Raw genomic sequence first — 7,106 nt, 5'->3', positions numbered from 1 at the left:
TGAGAAGGGGAATCCGTCCCCTTTTTTTCCTGCATTGTTTTTATTAAGAGAGGCCCTAGGACAACAATTTCAGTTGAAATTTCACCCATTGACTAACTTTTGCATGATCTATTTACTAGATATATCAGATTTGAGAAGAAAAATCAATTTTGACGTATTTGAGAGATTGAAGATTTCGACAAAAATTTTACTTGATTTTGAAAAGTTGCGATTTGTTCGCAATAGTTAGTTGATCTTTGATTAAATTTGTTCCCTAAGTCTAGCTTTTGGTTCTTCATTTAACCTTCTCACAAAAAATAAGGATTTGCAAGATTCAAATTCGAGTTTACTATTCATTCAAATTTTCAAGAGGCCGGATCATCTAGAACCGAACATGAAACTCAAATTTTGGTTTGGCGGCTTGTCCAAGGAAACTTTGACAAAGATTGGAGGCATCAAATGACACTAAGCATGAAGATTGGGGGATTGTTCTCAATATCTGGTAAATTTCATTTTTCCAAATTAAAATTCATATATTTATTTTACAAAAGTAGTTATAGCTGATTTATAGCAAACAATGGATATACTTCTTTTTTCTTTATGATTTTTAATGCATCTTTTTTTTTTTCCTCATTTTCTGATGAAATGGTTTTTAATTGATTTTCCATTTTTCGTTTTTAATCGACAAGGGTATGTGTGTCGGTGTCTAACCTGGGTACAAGGTTCCTCATGCCATGAAGAAGAGGATTTGATGACATGACCATTTTATGAAGAGAACAGCCCAACAATGTTTTAGTAGTATTGCATTTCGTGATGAGAACGAGATAATCAATTATTCCTTGATTGGCTGCATTTGTAGATAATTTGGACGTTTCACTGACATTTTCAAATTCGTGTGTCTACTCGTAAGAAAAATGAAGATCAAAGCTCTAAATGTAATCAATAGTTAATAAGCAAGAAGAATAATCCAAAAGAATATGTGCTGGTATGTCAGTACATGTGTTGAGGCATGTCAGACACTGTTCAGGCACCCAAACAAAAGAATCCATATAACATAGCATGAGGATGAGAGTGAGACCTAGAAAGATTCATACTTGATAGAGGTCCTGTACAGAGATTTGAAAAAGAGTATGACCTTTAGCAGAACCCATGAACCCATGAAGACTGCTACTTAACTATGAAGCTTGAAGCGTTCATGCTCGTGGACTACAGTCACAATTCAGTGTGGATAAGCATAGGTGGAGTGCTGTTATTGGTGCTCTCCTTTCTTTGTGATTGGAAATTTGTTGGGGCCAAGGTCTTGCTCGATCTTGGGTTCGTGAAAGTTATCCAAAAGCTAAAGTTGGCCACATTATTCATGTGTTGTAAAGATTATCAAGATCCACTGCCTAAGGTGTGCTACATGACAAACAAAATTGCTGGCAAATGGCTAGTATGAAGTTGAAGATGTCAATGTTTTGGAAGATGGAATGTCCAGATGTGAGAAAGAGTCGAACACCATTTAGATTGGTAGGCAATGCATGTACATAATTCAAGTTTAAGGAAGGATGTTGGAAATTGAACTTGATTTCTATGGAATATTTGATTTGAATTGGGAACTTATCCTGTGAGGTGAGATCTGCTGTTATTTGTTGGTAACTTTGGATTTCATAGTTAGATTAGGATGCGTTTGTATGTGATATTTTACCACATATTCCACCCCTTCTCTCCACATCAACAAAATTGTGCCAAAAACTACCCCCAAATCTTTCATATTGTAGAAAACATTTTTACTGCCTCCTTCTTGTAGAGGGGAAAGGTTGCACTTTCATCTTGTAGAGTTTTTATATCTAATTATTTAAATTTGATAGATGACATATAATCTAAACTTATAAGAGGGTTTCAGATTAACCTTGGATCCTTATTTGGTCTCTATTTACTGCAAGATAAAGGTATATAGAAGCACAAATCTGAAAGTCGTACGTACTGATTTACGTATTAATATTGCTGTACATGAATAATAAGAATCAAATCATCAAAATCAACATATCATCAAAATCACCATCACTTGCTTTTCTGATTTTCTACACTTCAATTATAGAGATTTTAGGGAAATAATCAATGTTATGATCAGATAATCCCTGATCATAACCCTGCTGATTGTTTACATTTCCATAGAAACAGAGAGAATGTCGAGGGACCTTTGAGACTCATCTACCTCTTCTCCTCTGTGTCTCCCTCTTTTATTTGAATCTTGCTGCCTTTTCTCCATTAGCGGTTTGATTGGACTGTTAAACTTTCGTGGCTTATGCAGACTAAACTTGTCCCGTGGAAAATATGTAAAGGCCCTTGATAGTTTTTTCATGTGGGGAATTCAGAAAATTTTAAAGGAGAAGTATGGATTGCACATGGATCAAACCAAGCGAAAGAAATTTAAAATGACCTTGTGCATCCTTTCTTTTTAAGCAAAGAACGCATGTGCATGTTGGGGTGCTGTATTTCTTAATCATGTATTATAATGATTCATACCGCTGTTGGAAAAATAGATCTAACCACCCGGTTAGATTGGAACCAGTCCGATTCCGGTTTTGGGCCAAAAATAAAATAAATGTATATAAATTCCCAAAAATAAGAAATTTGGTTTATAGTGTATTTTTTAAAATACACTATGGTAAAGATTTAAAATTATTTTGGTTATTAATATTCACTTTAATTAAAAAATTGATTTGTTAAAAGCCATTTTTTTTTGTTAATTTTCAACTTCATTTGAATGTGTTTTGTTTTAATCATTGTTTATATGTTTTTTATTATTTTAGTAGATTTTTTTTTGTATCTTTTTAATTTTTTCATTACTTTTTTTATTGCTCGGTATTTGTCCGGTTAGAACGGTTGAATCGATCTATTTATTGGTTAGGCCGGTTAAACCATTTTTGGGCCATGTCCGGTTAACCGTTTCGATTTGATTGTGAACATTGATTCATACATATAGTCTATATGTGGAGAGCGAGTGATTAAAGGAGTCTATTGGGTTTTTGTTGTGCACGGATGGTCTAATTACATTAGGCGTGGCAATCGAATCTAGTAAGCAGATTGGCATAACGGGTCGGGCTCAATGTTTGGACCTGGCAGGTTGGATCCAACCTAATTTTCCAATTTGCCTCTACATTCTCTCTCTAAGATTTTCTCTCTCTACACACAACCCAAGGGCTCTCTATACCCCCTTAACCCTTTCTTTTATTACATTAGGCGTGGCACTCGAATCCAGCCAGCAGATTGGCCTAACGGGTCTGGGTCAATGTTTGGACCTGGCGGGTCGAGTCTGGGTCAAAATCATTTGGATGAGGGTCAGGTTTGGGTCTTGCATGGATCCTATCGGGTCGGGTTGGGGTCGATCGAGTACAAAATATATAAAAATTACTAAAATAAACGTACTAAATAATATAAAAAATATATTTTTTTATTTTTTTAATATCTAGACTTAGGTCCGGGGTGAAATCTAATCAGGTCGGATTTGAGACCGGGTCTGCTCGGACCTGACCCGACTTGTTGCGACTATCCTACCTGCCTATTTATAGAGAAAAGAGGGAAGCCCCAAAAGGTAATCATGCGAGTTCATCTTTATCCTTTAACGACCAAAACATAACCCAATCCACTAATATCCCACTTAGAAGATATTCGTTCCCTCATGGATGGGAATCCAACACCCTATTTACCCAAAAAAAAAAAAAAAAAAAGATTCCCATACCAAAAAAAAAAGAAAAGTATTATCTGAAGGGTACAGTTGGCATACAGATGCATCTATATCTATAGAGGTAAGGTGTACCTTCAAATTTTATCATGGTATATAATTTTGTTGTAAAATATTTTTAGGATTATCTCAAAATCTATCTTTATATCTAATTATAAAATTTTAAATTTTAAAAATGGTTAAAATCAAGTAGATCTTTAAACATGAAAATATTGAAAATGGACGTTGTAGATAATATGCTGTAAAATGCACTATTTCTGAGACTTAAAATCTTTTTATTTTTCATGGTATCTCGATGATCAATCAAAGGGTTTTTCAACATTAAAATTACCTTTTCCGATGGATTTTTGAGGTGCATCTATAGTTCTACATTACAAGGTTGCATCCTTATATAAGCTTTTTCCTTATCTAAAACCTAGGATTCACTCCCTAAAATAGGAGACCTAATCCATTATAAAAAAAGTAGGAAAACTCTAAAAGATATCCCATGTGGGTTGCTTGGGCTTCAAGACATTCCAATAAATCTCTGCCTAAACTTGAATTTCAAAAGAGATTTCCATCATCTTTCTTCTCTACATAAGCCTTTATGTGCGTACACGTTGACAACACATTAATTAAGTCTTAGAACGGTGTAAATTTATGTAATGAAATCGGTCTGGTCAACATATCCACAATATTCTTCTTAATGTCAATCTTAAGCAACAAGATATTACTCTCTGCTCAAGAGAAAACGATACTTTACATTAATGGGCTTCATTCTTACATGATATACTAGGTTCATCACCAAATGTATTGCATTCTAATTATTACAAAATATAATAGTCCTATCTTCTTATAAGACCATACTACTTACAAGCCCTCTTAAGCCAAATGGCTCCTTTCATTACTTTGGTTGTTAGCTTCTTTTATTACTTTAGTAACAACCATATATTCTACTTCAGTTGTAGAATGCAATCGTGGGTTGTAGTATCAACTTCCAACTAATCAGATTTCTTGCAAGTACACACACATAACCTACAATAGATCTTACCAAATCACATGCGAAATTGGCATCGACAAAACCAACAACCTCCTCACTGAAATTGCTACTACTGTTAAACACCAAACCAACATCTGATTATGTAAGGGTGTGGTTTGTATAGAGCCTAGGCTCTAAACAATAAAATTAGAGCCTACCTTCAAATAGTATTGAGAAATGTAGTTTCAATACTGAAAATCTTTGTGATGGCCTTAGAATACATTGTCATCTTTATTTATAGAGTTTAAAGCTTCAAAAATAGTGTAGCTAGTCATATCTATGAAAACTTGAAAATCTTAAAAATTGACGGTCCAAAAATGCGTTATAAAATACACTATTTCCAAAAAAAATCCATTTTTTTCTCATGTCCATGCATTTTGATGTGGAGATGATCAATTTGAGGCTATTTGGGCATCCAAACAACCTCTTCTAGTGAAATTTTTGAGGTAGGCTCTAATTTGATTGTTTAGAGCCTTGGCTCTATATAAACTCTTCCCTTTACTGTAATGCTTTATTTATTTCACCACATGTCAATGTTCCCATCCTGGATTAGTCGTATACTTGCCAACAATGCTAACTATATTTGAAAGATTAGGATGAGTATGCTTGCCAACAATGCTAACTATATTTGAAAGATTACAACGAGTACATACCCTTTTCTATCTCTATATGTCTCTATGGCCAATATTTTCTTTGTTGAACCTAAATATTTTATTTCAAATTCTCTAGTAAGTTGAATCTTTAATTTACTGATATTTAAATATCTTTACGTAACACTAAGCATATCATCAACATAGAATAACAAATAGATGAACGAATTATCAGTAAAATTCTTAAAATAAATATAATTATCATATTTGCTTCTGACGTATCTATGTCTGATCATGAATGTGTCAAAGTATTTGTATGATTACCTAGCAGACTTCTTTAGGCCGTACAATAACTTGTTTAACGTTTAGACATGATCCTCTTTGTCTTTGGCTGCAGAGCCTTCAGACTTGAGTCGTATGAATATGTTCTTCCAACAATCCATAAAGAACACAGTCTTGACATCAATCCGCTCCAGCTCCAATTGACATCAATCCGCTCCAGCTCCAAATTAATTTTATGAGTTAGTTATGAGTTAAAAATAGAGATGGTTGTAAACGATGATCGTTGCGCAGAGTATGTGAGTGATTATCTGCCCAATTGTCAATTTGAGTATCTCGAATCATCTTGTCTAAGCTATTTAAGAGAGAAAAAAATATAGCTTAAGGGGTCTAAACCTATTTACAAAATTGTTAAAAGGTCCAAAATACCCAAATTGATATCAGTTTATTTTTTAATTTTCATTTCACTTCTATTTAAGTTTGGAACCTTGAACAACAAGATCGGGCATTTTAGTGATTTTACCCACCTTAAAAGCTCCGACTAAATGACCATGGTATCCTTGCTCGTTTAGGTTGCATTAAATTACTCAAATTTCCCTTATTCTTTTGGGTTTCCGTCCCTTAACACTGACAATTTGAACATCTTTTAAGGCATATTTTGAGGAAGTATGTGAGTAAAATGAAAGTCAAAATTTAAACCCTCTTATATCAATTAGGATCTTTCGACTGGTTATGATATTGTAAATGGTTTTGACCACTTGAGTGATATTTAACTTTGAGTAATTTAAAATTGGGGTAAAGTGGTTTGGGGATTTATAGCTATGTGTGGTTTGTATAAGGGGTCAACAATCCAGTAAGGCGCATTGAGCAGATCTACAAATACATAAAAAACTATTTAAAAGATGTAATTTTGATATCGGGAATTTTAATGATGACTTGAAAAACTATTTCATATAAAATTTTAAACTTGAAAAATGGTATATATTGAGTAGATCTAAAAATACATGAAAATCTTGAGAATGGACGGTTTAGATAATGTATTACTGGATGTACCATTTTTGAGATTTTAAAATCTTTTTTTTTACATCCGTACATCTCGAGGTCGAGATAATCAATTAAAAGGTGTTTCAACATCAAAACAACTTTTTCATTATTAATATTTTTTGGGCGTGCATTTTTTGTACCATATAAAGTTACAATCTTATATAAGCTTTTTCTTTTATGGAAAACGTTTAAATATAGAGCTGAGGCTCTAAACAATCAAATTAGAGCCTACTTCAAAAATTTTACTATAAGAGGCTGCATTGATGCTCAAATATCCTCAAATTGATCATCTCGACATCAAGATGCATAGTCATGAGAAAAAAAAAAGAATTTCAAGTTTTAGAAATAGTGCATCTTGTAACTTATTTTTGGACTATCCGTTTTCAAGATTTTCAAGTTTTCATAAATCTGCTTGATCTATACTATTTTTTAAGCTTTAAATTTTATAATTAAATATAAAAATATATTT

At 33.1% G+C, this 7,106-nt stretch overlaps 1 long non-coding RNA gene across 1 annotated transcript; it reads left to right on the top strand.

The window, feature by feature from the left end:
- Window positions 1-349: 349 nt before the first annotated feature.
- On the top strand, window positions 350-1,604 carry LOC148781065 (uncharacterized). The gene is made up of 2 exons (XR_016060639.1): window positions 350-481; window positions 669-1,604. It is a non-coding gene; the product is annotated as an uncharacterized LOC148781065 (long non-coding RNA).
- Window positions 1,605-7,106: the final 5,502 nt, after the last annotated feature.

Source organism: Amborella trichopoda, chromosome 8, assembly GCF_054954075.1.
Source record: "Amborella trichopoda isolate Santa Cruz 75 chromosome 8, AtrichopodaSantaCruz75HAP2 v2.0, whole genome shotgun sequence".
NCBI lineage: Eukaryota > Viridiplantae > Streptophyta > Magnoliopsida > Amborellales > Amborellaceae > Amborella > Amborella trichopoda.
This window is presented reverse-complemented; position numbering and strand designations above follow the sequence as displayed.